General features: G+C 52.9%; 1 protein-coding gene across 1 annotated transcript in view; it reads right to left on the minus strand.

Annotated features, from left to right (window-relative positions):
• The window catches only part of LINGO1 (leucine rich repeat and Ig domain containing 1), a 138,898-nt gene that overhangs the window by 87,370 nt on the left and 37,273 nt on the right, over window positions 1–14,255 (minus strand). The window contains exon 2 of the mRNA XM_040077249.2: window positions 13,966–14,008. The gene's annotated coding sequence lies outside the window, so the exon portion shown is untranslated. The remainder of the gene's footprint in view (window positions 1–13,965; window positions 14,009–14,255) is intronic.

Genomic DNA, 14,255 nt, shown 5'->3' on the forward strand with positions numbered 1-14,255 from the left:
CCCTTATGGCAAAGCCATAAAGAAATCTGCCTCCACACTGCCTCAGCAGCACCTCCAGATACCAGACAAGGACACATGCTGCTTCCCCAGATCCCCAAACCTGCTCCAGGCTATTTCCAAGGCACACGTAACCAAAAAGACGTGGATTTTCAGAAACTGCCAAATAGAAACCAGTATCCGGTTTGTGCAAGGCTCCTAAATGAGAAGTTTTGTTTTGCACTGAACTCAATGAGTCAAAATCACCTGCGGGACAGGACTCAGGAAAAACCCAAGCCCTGGCATTTCACTGGGAAATATTCAGGAATTTTGCCGCAGTAAGGGGAAAAGTATTTAATTTCTCAAGCACGAACCATAATAAAATGTTAAATACAACCTGGATATTAAATTAAAACATAAAAGTCAAAACACATCAAATCAAAGAGACACATTTGAATTTCCTGGACACTGTCAACAGACAGAAGCCAGAATGATTTGCTTCAATACTCTCCCACCTGAATGTTGGCTCCATGGCTGCGTGCCGATTCTGATTATGTAGTTTGATAAAAAACCACATTTTCCAATGGAAAATTTTACCTCGATACCCTCTGCCTCCATTTCCAGAGTGTCTGATGGATGATGCAGGGGACAGAGGTGGTGTCACTCCAGGGCAGATCCCCAGAAGAGAAGGGACCAGCCTTGAGATGCTGCCCCACGCTTGGTTTGTGCAGGAGCAGGGGAAATGGACCCAGCCTGTGGCCCTTAACGAATGGGAAAGCATTCCCATGGGTTATTAAGCATTTGTGTATGGGTTTGGAAACCACAGCCGTGTCACCACAATGTAATCATGGATAAACGCAAGGCGGGCCATCAGAGAGCAACCGAGCACAAGCCTGGAAAAAGGGCCCTGTTCGCTTCCCCACCTCTCCCAGCACTCACTGGGAACAGAGGAGATGGCACTGGGCAGCCTGAGCCATCAGCTGGGCACCAGAGCAGCTCTGCCAACCAGCCCTGGGCACTCCTGGCTTGCCAAAACCAAGTCCTGGCTCGGGGAGGAGTCCAAAACTCCTGGCTGGGGACCAGGCTGTGCCAAGGCAAGGACTGGGAGAGCTCCCTAGGGACAAATCCCTTCTGACAGCAAAAGAGGGAATCAAACCCTGGCTGAGTCCCCTCCTGGTTGTTACTAGGCACCTGCAGTGCAGTCCCAGCCCCTGCAGAAGTTCCTGTGGGGCTCCAGCCCCCAGGAGCAAACCCACAGCATCAAAGAGACAAAAAACAAAGGTGGGGAATAGCATGGCCTTGGTTTACAGCTATGCAGGCCCGCGCTTCTGAGGCAGAGGAAGGGTACCAGGAGATGTGCCTGGCTCACAGAGCATTTAATGAAGGTCCAGCACTTCATTAGGCAGCCATGGAGCCCTGTGCAGCACATTTCCATTCTGGATCAGCAGTGCCAAGGACACCCGGCTGGTGCCAGGGTGTGGAGAGACCAGAGGGCCTCGAGCACCGCTGGTCAGGGACCAGGACATGGGGATGCCCAGCCCTCCTGCCAGGCAGGGCTCACCACAGGACTCTGGTGTGTCCAGCCCCATTGCTGCTGGCTCAGGAGATGCCCCTGCCTGTTCTGCCTGTTCTGCCGGCACCCTTGCCCACGGTACAGCAGCACAGTTCCAGAGCCCCCTGAGGGGAGCAGAGCCCAGGGCTGGCTGCTTTCTGCAAGGCCAGGCCTTCCCCCAGGGCTCCCCACGTAGGCACAGCCTACGGGCACAGCCTGGCTCCAGATGCAGAGCAGACAAGGCTAATGCATGCAACACCTTGGAGTCAGAAGTTAAAGAGCAGCTGAGAGGCAGCTCTGTGGCCACCTGCCAGCTGATACAAGCAGGGCTTTCATAATTCAACAGGCAATGAAGTATTAGAGCAAGGTAAGGCCAGCAGCCTGTCTCGGGAAAGGTATCTTGAGAGCAGGGCTAGCACCTGAATCCTCAAGCCTGCAGGTGTGGACATGCAGAGGGGAAACACAGATGCCCTGCAAGCATCCTGCAGACCTCGCTGCAGGATCAGGTAAATGCAGGTGCTTCTTTAAAGGGTTAGATGTTATTGAGATGAATGAGAACAGGAAATAGAGTTGGACTAATGAAGGCAGCAGTGTGGAAAGTCCTCAGCCCTTGGGGGCTAGGCTGAATAGCTGGAAAGAAGATTTACCTAAGATCTGCCACTTTCTGTTAGACTCATAATGCAGGGATTCATCAACTGGGGATTCATCAGCTCCAGCTGCCAGTGACAGGGAGATGGGATGCCTTCCTGAGGTGTTCCTCCGCTTCTTCCACAAGTTGTCGGCAGGGCAAGAGTTCCCTGTGCAAGCAGCAAGGAAGTGGCCTTCTCTGGATGTCACTGCTGCAGAGCACAATCAGAGGTCCTGGATTTTGTGGCATCACAAAGCCACAAAGATCGGCTGTCCCATCCTGAGGAGCTTTGGAACAGCCTGGGTCTCACTGGGTGACTTGCCAGAGCCACCCCCCATGCTCCCCACTCTCTACAGACTGCCTTCCTTACCTCCAGCTCTGCTGGCCCAGCAAGGCATTGGGAACAGTGGTGATAGAAAGGGAAAGAAGGTGGCAGCTGGAAACCATGACTTCAGACATTCCCAGAAACCACCACTTAAGATACAGCCCAGCATGGAAATCCCAAAGGCCTGGCATTGCCCAGCAAAAGGCTGCTCATAGCTGGCACAAGCATCTCCCCTGCCCAGGGAGATGGGAAGCACCAGGAGAGCCTTGGAGGCACAAGGAGGGTTAACTCACAGCTATGGGAGCAGAAAATGAGGTTCCAGTTATTAGTTGATTTATTGGTCTGTCCTCAGTTGGCACTCAGGACTCAGAAGAAAATGTTCCACTCCAAAGCATTAAGCATCTTCAAAGAGCAGAAGCATTAAAAATTGAAATCATAAAATAGACATGTAAATATAGCAGAGGTAAACGGGGCAGCGAGGAGAGGAGAGGAGCAGAGCGGAGCCAGCCCCAGCCTTGCCTGCAGGGCAAGGAAAGGGCTGTGCCAGGGGGCTGGAGCTGTGCTGGGGTGGCTGCAGCCCCCCAGCTCGGGGGGATAACCTGCAGGGAAGCTCTGGATAGCTTCCCTGCATGACTGCACTGCTCACCAGGATCTGTGGGTTGCAAACACACCAAAGGGCAAAGCTGCCTTGCTGCATGTGTGCAGGAGCCTCACCCCACAGCCCCTCACCACCCTCCCCCAGCCTACTCTCGATACGCTAAAGCCTTTAGGGGTTTTTACTCTCCTTCTCCCACACCAATTCTTCCTCAAATACTTCAAACATGGCAAGAGAGGGTGAGTGGGGCTGCCTGCCAACCATTCACCAGGTCGAGCAAACCCAATGAAGTCAACCAGCTCTACAGCAGGAGTCACAGCTCAGTGGCAAACTGAAGCTTGAGGCAAGGGCTGCTGGTGGCATGCAGCGTTTCACAGAGTCAGGGACAAGCACTCACTGCCCTCCTCTCCCAGAGGAGCAGGGCAGAACCGACCCAAACTCCTCTGGCCAGCTACCTGCAGGGCAGAAGGATGGTGACACCCTCCCCAAAGCACCTGCTAAAGCAGAGGGCTCAGCAGCACACCCCGAACCTGAGGATGGGCTGCTGGAGGTGTTGGTCACTTCCTGGGCATAGAGGAAGGGAGAGGACCCAACGTAAGTCATGACCCCTGTGTGAGAGGCCCTTGCTAGGCCTGTGAGCTAAGAACCGCTTCACGTGCTGCTCCAGCATCTGGCTCAGCCTAAGGCACCATCTGCCAGCAGGGGTGGCAAGCCAGGGGAAAGATGTGGAAAAAGGAAAAGGGAGGGTGGGAAGGACACAAAACCTCCTTGCCACAGTGGGAACATGTATCTGGCTGGGGACTGGCATTTGTGGACAGGTGTGTGGCAAACCCATCCTCCTTCTGAACACCAGGTGGTGCCTCCGTATGAACACCAGGCTGCCTGTTGATTACGTTTTCAGAGCTACCTGCAGAGATACCGAGCCCTCCCAATTTTTGCCCCTGCTTCTCAGGAGGGTGGTGGATGCTCAGCACCTCTCCAAACCCACACCGGATTGTGTTCAGAGGCCTTGAACATCCACATGTAAGAATCAAACCCCTTCCAGGACCAGCAAATCAGCCAAAGGACAGAACACGAGGCAGCCACACCAGTGGTCACGTGAGCTCCTAAGCTTTCAAACCTCTGGAGGGAAGCACAGCCATCATCCCGGGAAAGGTCTCTGGTGAGGAACTGGGAAATCATCACAACCTCCAGAGTGCAGAAGTCCCCAGAGGGCCCCATCCCACGTGTGGTCAGCAAGAGGGACCACCACCAGTGCCCCTCACCGCGCTCTGGCACAAACCCAGCTCTCTTGGCAGCCGTACCTGCTTTTCCTCTACACACAATTTTTTTCTTAATTGGGAGCTTGTTAATTATCGCAATACTTTGCAGAGGAAATAAACAGCAATTAGTGAAATAAGTGGTATTTTTATTCCCTGGCACTGTCGCAGAGCTCTCTGACGCCTCTCATCCCTAGCTCCCACACGGGTACATGTTGCTGCCTGCTCCGGCGTCGCTGCCCGAGTGCTCTGCTCCGTCTGTTCCCCGCGAGCAGGGCACTGTGCTGGTGGGCTGCCTTGCTCTCCCCCCGGGAGGAAGCGTTACTGTGTGAAAGCAGCAGGCTGTCCCACTCTAATCTGTTTTAAAAGTCATAAATTGCTGAGAAAAGCCAGTTTTCCTGCACAACAGAAGGTTAGCGTGTTTAAAGAGAGCACTGGAACTGTTTTTATTAATCAGAACTGCCATAAAGAAAGCATTTTAATTAACATAATTATCCTGTTTGAGAGAAGCAGCCCGTACCTCACAGATACTTTTCAAGCTAAAGATGCGGGCTGTCACAGTCAGTCATAATTAAGCAAAATGAGCTGGTTTTCCTTGCTCTGTGTCTGCCTCCTTCCAGCCACATGCTTCCCCTTTCCTCTTCCACTCAGTACAAGGTGAGCAGAGACAACATCATGCCATGGGGGTGGCAGGACAGGTCTCCATCCCTGCATCTCAGTCTCCAGCACAGAGCAGCTGGGGTTAATCTCCATCCAAGCCAGCAGTGCCAACTCCAGGCACTGACCAAGCTGCAAACCGTCAACCTGGAAGATGGAGGTGGCTATAAAAAACCCACAAGATCTGTACGACTGCTGTTTGCAGCACAGTCTCACAGTCAACAGATAAAAGATTTATTCTCATTGAAAAAGACAAAAAGAAAACCATAAAAAGCCTGGCACTGGGCTGCCCGCCAGCGCCGAGAGAGAGGAGTGGGTAAAGGGAGTAAAAGCTGGCACGGGCAGGCAGCTGTGTGGGTCTGGGTTTCTCTGAGCATCCCAGACACAAGCCAGACCCTGGAGGGCAGCGACTTGACCAGGAACTGCAGCCTTCAGCAGCGGCCCTCATCGTTCGCCTCCTGCCTGTTTCTGCCTGCAGCATGAGGTTCCACCAGAAGCCTTAGGCAGTACCTTCCATTCCTCCCAACACAGGAAGGGGCTCAGTAGCTCCCTTGGCACAGCCCTGCCCACCCTTTGCTCCTGATGCTGATGGCCCCCTTCCAAAGGACAGGGCACACAAAGCAATCAGGCATCACCTCCAAACCCAATGTTGGCTGCTTCAGCTGAAACCTCCTGCACCACCTGGAGCAGGGCACAGACCTAGGGCTGATGGCAGCACCTTAGCAATCAGCCAAAATCTCTTAATGGCAGCACCATTCAGTATTTTAACAGGTGTTTTAAAGAATGCTCTGCTATTTGGCAGAATGTGCAGTGTAATAGACTGGCAACCATTCGTGGTTTTAATTAAAATCTCCTTTACTTATAAAAGATGGTTCTGAGTTGATGGTTTGCCCTTAAATAGCACAGCGCTGCTGGAGATGCTCGTGTCACGTCCTTCACTCACACCCGGTGTCACCTCAAAGGGACCAAAGTCACCACGCTGAGTTCTCATCCCCGTGTCCTCAAGGACTGCAGGGACAAGAACACCCATCCTGCCCACACAGCACCCAGTGCTGGGTGTCACCACCCTAAGGCAGCCCACATTCCCTTACTGTCAGTCAAGAGCTGTCTGCAGATAGAACAAGAAAAAAAAAGAAAGAAAAAAAAAAAAAGGAAAGAGGTATTTTCAGGGTGGTTTTTTTTGTTGGTTTTGTTGTTGTTGTGTTTTTTTGGGTTTTTTTTTTTTTGGCGGGGGGGGGGTTGGGGTTTTTTTGTAGGCATGGTTTCCTTAAGAAAACAAGTCTTGTGCCATCACGTGCTCCACGTGTTGTCTGTCTACCCCAATTACTCTCCGACTCAGCAGTCGTCAAATTCAGGGGCTTGTGAGTGACAGCTGAAAATCTCAAAGTTATTAAATTCCTGGAGGTTTCATGGAAGTGGCCAGGCAGGCAGAGTGCAGAGGTCTTCCTCAGCTCAGCTGACCCAAGCTGCAGCAGGAGCTTGGGTCTTGCAAGGCACCAGAGGATCCACATCAGAGAAAGGGAAAGCACAAAAGCCCCGATGATGCAGGGAAAAGGCTGAATCAGAGGATGTAGAATGCTAGATATTGAAATCAGTCAATCTTCAAGTATTAGCCCCTGGAAAAGCAGCCTTCTGTAGTGATGACTGGCATGTTAACAACCTGTTTTCAAACAGGAAACACAATTTTCATGGGAGAATCAGGTTTTCTGGATGGAAGAATTAAAATATTCAGGGAAAAAAAATTCATCAAATACACTTTTCTTCTTCGGTTCAACACAGACTGACACATTTCAAGCGACTAAAAATACATCTGGGACCCACCACAGAAAGTCTAGAAGCATCTTCTGCATCAAATCTTGCTGGGTAGGGGTCAGAACTCGTGTCAGCCTGCCCCAGGTGCCCCCAGGAGAGCTGCCCGGGGACATGGAGCAAAAGGAGAGTGCAGGGTTGATAGAGGCGGCAGGGCAAAGCCTCGGGCTGGCCGCTGTGAAGGGCTTTGTGTGGCGCATGGGAGGGTTTCATTTCCACGCAGACTATGAAGCACCCACTTAGAGATGTCTCAAGACCTACTTGTAAGACCAAATAAAAATATCTCTCCCGGTTCTCAATTGTGAGATCTGGGAAGGAGGCTTCCAAAACTGGGTTGTCTCCCTGCCTGCGCAGAGGACGGGGTTGTGACACCACGGAGAAGCTGTTTGTAGGTCTCCGTTTGCAGGCTACCAGGCAGGCAGCATCACCCTCCCTCAACCAGAGCATCTGCCTTCCCCAGCTCCCAACCCCCGGCAGAAATAGCACTCCTCGCTGGAAGCGTTGCGGTCGGTGGCATCGCCCTGCGCTGCAGCGGCTCTCGCAGCCGCGTCCCGTCCCGGTGCTACCCTGTCGCTGTCCGGACAGAGCCCATATAGGGTCGGGGAGCTTTTCCCCCTGCACCGCCCGCCCGCTCCCCTCGTCACCAACCAAAGCCGCGGCGAGATGAGGCGACGCTTCTAAACTCCTTAGCGGGGAAGTGTTAATGAGCACTGAGCGGAGGGTGAGAAAAGCCCTTAATCGCATTAGCTCCTCTGCCAGAGCTGATGAACGTCTCCCAACCGGAGCGCCCCGTCCAGACACGCGGCACGGAAGAGACCCGGGGGGAGCCGGACCTCGAATTGCCGCCCCCCGGCTCGGGGTAGGGAGGGAAAACAGTCCTCAAAGCCACACCGATCCTCTGCTTAGCCATAAACACCTCCTGCGAGGTGATGCTGCCTACGCCGTGGGGCTCCGGGATCCCATCCTGCCGGGTTGGGATGCTCTACGTGAGCCCGCACAAGCGAGGAGTAGGGGCTTGCCCTGCGTAAAGAAATCACGCTCCAGGTTTTATCCTGGGAACTCGGTTTTGAGCTTGTTTAACTCTCCGCTGGGGTTTTTTTTTGGGGGGGGGGATTTTTTTTTTCCCCGCGGCCAGGAAATTGCCATATAAAATGTAAGTACGAGAAGAACGATTTTCCTCAGCTATCCAGCCACGTGAGCGGCTCCGCTTGCGCCGCCCTGCTTCTCGGTGCCGGCGCACACATGTGCGCTGCTCCGTGACACACCGGGACATTCGTTACGGTGGCAGCCTGCTGCTCCCCCTTGGGGGAAGATGTGGTTTAATTTTGAGTGTAACCTTAAAAAAAAAGGAGACTAGCAAAGCAGCTTCTCCCATAAATTTTGTAAGTGACATTTATTTCTCGGTGCATTATCGCTAGTGATGGACAAATCTGGAATTTAGGGGAGCAGCCATCTTCTCCTGCCAGCTCCAGTGTGATGAGGCAGTTATGGGCATTGTCTGGAAAATCTCCAGATGCTGAGCCCTCTTCTCCCTTTGAGACCTCAGCACAAAATGTAGCCCCTCTGTGCCTTAGGGAGCTCTGGGTACTTCTTTTGGAGCCTGGAGACCCCATCTCTAAGGAAGCTCCCACGCTCTCGCCCATGGGATGCATACCAGCAGCAACAGAGCAAAGTTTCCCGTCCAGTCTCACCAACTCAGCCCATGAAAGCATCCCTGGCGTGCTCAGATCCCTGACCAGCCTGGCTGAAGTGTGATGGAGTTTGCTTTAAAAGCTCAACAGATCTTCCTGGTCACCGAGGCGAGCTCGCTGCTCACCTTACGCCTGCCAAGTCTCAATTTGAATACATGTAAAAGATCTCAACAGCTGGGTGTTTAATGACAGGGACTAGAAATCAGGCTCTGCAGAGTCACACCAGGCTATTTCAGCTGGCTGGAGCTGGCTTTGGAGCATGCCAAGGAGGCTGGTGCTTCCAGCTCTGTCCAAAAGCACGGTGGTTCAAGGAAACACAAACTGTGACAAACCCCCACACAAACCATGCCCAACCCCTCTCAAACCATGCCCAGCCCCCAAAGGCTGAGTTCAGAGGAGCACAAGGATTCACAGCACAACCCTCTCCAAAACATGGGTGCAGGGGTTTTGCACCACTGGGTGCCAGGGTGAAATACCATTATTTGTGCCTGGACAGAGGAAGATGCAAAATGCCACTAAATCCATTACATCCATATGGATTCTACAAGAGACAGAGGGACAAGAGATGTCCAATTCACTACCCTAGGGCTGGACTAAACCCAAAGAAACACTTCTAGTTGCTTCACACTGACAAAAGATCAAAGCAGCAGATTGCTAATGGACGGCAAGGTCTGGTGTAATTTGTGGCACGGTTATTTGCACCTAGAAAAAAGCAGGCAGCCCTGTCATGACAAGTCCTTGAGCGTTGCCCTGCCTGCTGGTACACAGGGATCTGCAGTCAGTTACTTTGAATTTCTAGGGAACACGTCCTTTCTGAAACTGAGTCCTGAAAGACTTGGGCACCTCCAACCATGAAGTGCTTCCAAATAGCCACAACAGGCTTTCCCCACGCTCTAACAGTCTGGAAAAGCCTTTTCTTTGGACAGACAAGCATTTCCCTCTGCTGAGGTGGCTCAGCATCCCTGGAGCATCCCATGTGCTGCTGGGGGTGCCTCTCTCTGACATTCCTGGAGTGGTGTTTGAGCTCCCTCCCAGCCCAGGGTATGGCAAATGCTGAGCAGAGCCAGCATTGGTGCCCAGGCCTGACTCTGGCAGGAGGTCCTGCCCTGTCCCAGCACCAGCACCAGCCCAGCCACCCCTGTGAGACCTGGGACAGACCCTCAGCACTCCTCCTCACACAGCCCATGCAAAGGCATGCCATGGAGTCTCCCAGCATGGACATCCTCTGCTGCCAGGCTCCCCAGAAACGCTGCCTTCCACCCTCTCAACGCTCTCTGGAAACCTGAGCTGTTGTTTCCTAGGCCATGTGACCAGTTCTTGCTCTGGTGTCACCACACACCTCCAATTCCCCACATCACATCTCAGCTGCTTCCTGCCTCCTCCCTGGCCTCTCCACTCAACAGTGGGCACAAACCAGTCATGTTTTGCCAAACGGGTGCCTACAAAACCTCAGCTGTAGCCCTGACTTAAAAAAAATAGGAGCATAGGAAAAAAAATAAGGCAGCCTCCACAAGGCTGAGCAATGCTGACGACCGGGAGCCATCACCACGCCACCAGGGTCAGGGGTGGCACCCATGGGAGCCCTTGGCAGCAATTCACTCTGAGCATGCAACTGAGCCAAGAGAACTGCTTCTTCCTCCGTGCTGACTGAAGGCTGCATCATCCCCCAAAGGCCCTAGGGGAGTTGAAACAAGGATGAACATCAGGTCAGACATGTCTCCTGCTCACAGCCACACACACATCTGCCTTTCCAAAGAGCTTGGAAACAGAGTCACAAGCACAGCACAAAATCCACTCTGAAGCATGCAGGTGAGGAGGGAGGAGAGCTCCTGTGTCAGCCCAGCAGGCTGCAGGGTCTGAGGAGGCTCAGAGATGCTCAGACTGAGCTTTCCACTGTCTCCTGCTCAGCTGCCCATGACTGCTGGTGCCCACTGGCCAGAGACCTCACAGGCACAGGAGACCAAAACACCCCTTCTCCCTCCTCAAAACTCCATGTTTATCTGAACACCAACTTATGGCTGATCTAAGGGAGTCCATGCCCCTCTAAGTTAACATTTAAAGTTTTAACAAAAGCCATTCACTGTTTTGTCTGGGCAAGCTGTTGGGAGCACCAGCAGCTCAGTTTTATTGATAAAAGCCTCTTTTCTCTAAAAACATGGGACCGGTTCTCCCCATGACAGCAAAGCATGAGCAACACAGAGATACAGACTGCACAGGACTACAGTTTTCCAGCATTTCTGCCAGGCTATGAGGAAAAAACCCACATCCAACAACATCTGCAAAGAGAGACAGTGTGAAACCCTGAGAGACCAGTGGGCAGAGCAGGTTTCCAGCCTCTTCCAGCACCTGGGAGCACAGCGAAGGATGCCACCAGTCACTGTCCAGGGCATCTGTGTGTTGCTTTGCTCTGCTGTTCGTTATTATGCACCTCCAAGGAAGCACCTGCTGTGTTGTCGACAGCCCCCTGCCAGTTCCAGGAGAGCAGCCCCAGTGGATCTTCCAAGGTGCTCCCATCGACTTTGGGGGGGAAAAAGCAATCAGGAAGCAGACAAGGAACACATGACTTTCCCATCGTGGAGGGACTGCTGGGATTTGCTGGAAGGCATCCAATTAGTTAACGAGCACTCCAGAGCTGCATCTGGTCTGGAATTAGTAATTAGTTACCGCAAGACAAGCAAGAGGGAATATACTGGAGAAATCCATGTCTGTCCTAGGGATGAACTTAGGAGAAGAGACCTGGCCCAGCAAATCCACACTGAAATGGAAAGGAGCAGCTGGCAACCAACAAGCAAGCAGGATGATGTGGATCCCAGAAAGTCACACAACACCAGGAGCAAACATCACAACTGGCCCCCATCCTTGACATCCTGTATCAGGAACTGGCCCAGCCGGAAGCCCTTGGCCCTGGAGCTGGTTCTCCATGCAGATCCCAGCCCGTCACGGGCACAGCCGGTGAACACTTTGCTTCTGATGAGCAAAACTGGAGCAATGAAGTGAATAAGACACATCAGCCTGGCTGGCTGCTTCCAACCATCCACAAAGACCATGGCTTTGGAAATCCTGGAGTAACTCCCTTGTATTCGTTTTCCTCATTGGTCTTCTGCTCTGGGCTCCCAAGCATGCTCCAGCACAGGAGGACACATCAGCTTCCAGGTCCGAGGTGGCTCGGAGGAGCCAGGCTGTCCCCAGCAGCATCGGCCCTCCTGGGCACAGGCAATCTCCCACCAGGTTCTCCTGGTTAAAAATCAGTGGCTGAGCTCTGGGGAGGAGGAGGAGAATGTGTCCTCCCAAGCATTCGCTCCCAGGCCTCACAGCTCCTAGTCACCATCTGCCTCTCCGGAGCATGTCCCCATGCGGCAGGAGCCGCCGAGCCGCTCTGCATCCAGCCCCTGTGATAAATTAGCCAGGGATTCGGGCATTTCAGTGCAGCTGCCTCATCCTCTGCCAGCATGACAATGTGATTAATTTTGGGTGCAGATGAAGCTCATTTATCAGAGGCACGTGATGGCTGCGCAGGCTGCAGGGGTGTGCGAGGAGCCCCGGGGTGTGGGGCAGAGTGGGAGCAGAGGCAAAAGGCAGGGAGGGAGAGTGAAGAGCCAAGCCTGAGGCTTCTCTCAGGAAGGCTGTTTGCCACGTTGGCTCATGATTAAGCATGCTGAGGGAGAAGAGCCCGCGTGGGAAGAGAGCTTTTATCTTTGCTAACATACACGGCCGTGTCTGGGGAGAGATGTGCAGGGAGGGGTGTAAGAGGACTGGGGAGAAGAAGACATGAGCTGATTATGTTGTGTCAGGAGAGGCAATTCTATCACCATGGCCACCTCTCCGCCCCTGCCCCCTCCTCCAGGCCATTTTCCACTTTCTCCCCGTTTTGGAGGACCAATGGGTCCTGTCTTGCCTGTCCCCACTCTGCAGCTACAGACACTTGCTTTTTGCTGCAGGAGGGAGTGTGGCCAGAGCTGCTCCTGCAGGAATTGTCTGGGAAGACAGAGCTGTATGTTCACTTCCCAATGTAACACAGCCCTGACACAGAAAAATCTCTAGATTGGTTCATCCACCTATTGGCTGGAGTTTCTCCACGTGCTGGAGCATGGCCGTGCTGCTTCCTCAACTCAGCACAACTCTCCCGAGGGCCTGAGCTGCTCCCACTGAGGCTGCCAAGGTCATGAGCAAAGCATCACGGACTAGGAGTCTCTGCACAGTTTTGGAGTGAGGAATAGCTTTTGGGGTAATCTCACACCATGCCTGATGCCCTCTGGTGAGATGGATGCACAAGGAGAGGACATCAGGGCAGTTCCCTCGGCACCAGGATCCACAACCTTCGTTTGCCCCGTCACGCTTAGATGTGCCCCAGACAGTGGTGTCCCTGCCGTAGAACAGCTCTGTCTCAGAGCAAGGTCATGCCAGCAGCACCTCAAAACCCTGAGATCACCATAACAATCTTCCCTTCAATAATTTTAGGCCCCAAGTAGTGAAGTATTTGCAGCTAAAGAAATGAAAACCTGTTAAGTTCAACAAGGCCTTGCAACCTGGGACATTAGTGGCAAATCCTTGAGCGCGTGGCTGATGTCAGTGCCTTCCATGGGACTTAATTATCAAACCAACAGATAGCATCAAACAAAGAGGCTGCTCTTTTTGATAAATGTGTACTTTTTAAAGAGAACACGTCAAGAGGACAAAGGTGAAGATGACACAATACATGGTAGCCACGCTGATTGCGAGACACCCCTGCTAATTTACCTCACCACAGAACCAGGACCCTTTCCACTGGGTTAAAGCTGAGGTCAGAAAACCCATGGGGACTTTGGAAATGTGACAAAATCAAACGCTGAATGGCACAGGCACTTGAGCCTGAGAAAGCCCAGAAATGTTGTCCTTCTACCCACTGGTCCCGCAGGAGGGTCAGCTGGGTGGCTGGTGGCAGAGAGGGTGGCCTGAGAGGAGCACATTCCTGGAAAGGCTATAGGTGACAACACTAGCTTGTAGCCAGGACTGCAGCTTCTGACATTCACATTTCTTCCAGGTCCTAAATGCTTCTCTAAGCCTAGATCCTCTGCAAAGGTCCCCAGGCAGGTTGTGCTCTCCTTCGACCCATCAGTTCACCTTCTTATTGTTCCAAAGGTCCCCTGAGTCCCCACCCAGAGGAAATACGTCCCAGCTTTTATTACAAACATCATGCCAATCACTAAAGTTTTCAGTTCCCACCCAACAAGGTTTGCCCAGGAAGGATTAAAGATGTCCACACTGTTTCCCTTCATGGATTATGGGAGGGCACCGACAGACATATCTCAGCATACAGGGCAAATAATTCTAGGGTGAAGTGCAGCAGAAACTGGCTCCTTAACAGGGGCACACTCAGGCTCTTCCACCTGCCTGGGGAGCAGTGGTGGTGCCCAGCCCCAGTGCCCCTCCAACCCCAAGCAACACTTTCACAACAGACGTGGACTCAGCGAGGAGAAAACATAACTGCACTTACCAGAGCTGAAATCCTACAAGGACCTGCTGGTGAGGCAAGGAACCTGGAAAAGAGGAGAAGAAGAGATGTGGTTCAATGGCTTGGCTGTGGACAGCAGCAGGGGAGTGCTGGTGTGGCCCAGCCCTGCAGGGTGGATGGGGGAGCGCGTTCAGACAGGGCTGTGGCAGGTGACCTACCCATCAGGACCATCTAAATTGATCAGGGCCACCTAAACCCACCCAGCCCCACTCGCCAGCCTCTCCAGGTGCTCAGCTGGTGCTGGCAGAGCTACAGATGCTGCACACAAGAGG

The sequence above is a fragment of the Hirundo rustica genome, chromosome 13, assembly GCF_015227805.2.
Source record: "Hirundo rustica isolate bHirRus1 chromosome 13, bHirRus1.pri.v3, whole genome shotgun sequence".
Lineage (NCBI taxonomy): Eukaryota > Metazoa > Chordata > Aves > Passeriformes > Hirundinidae > Hirundo > Hirundo rustica.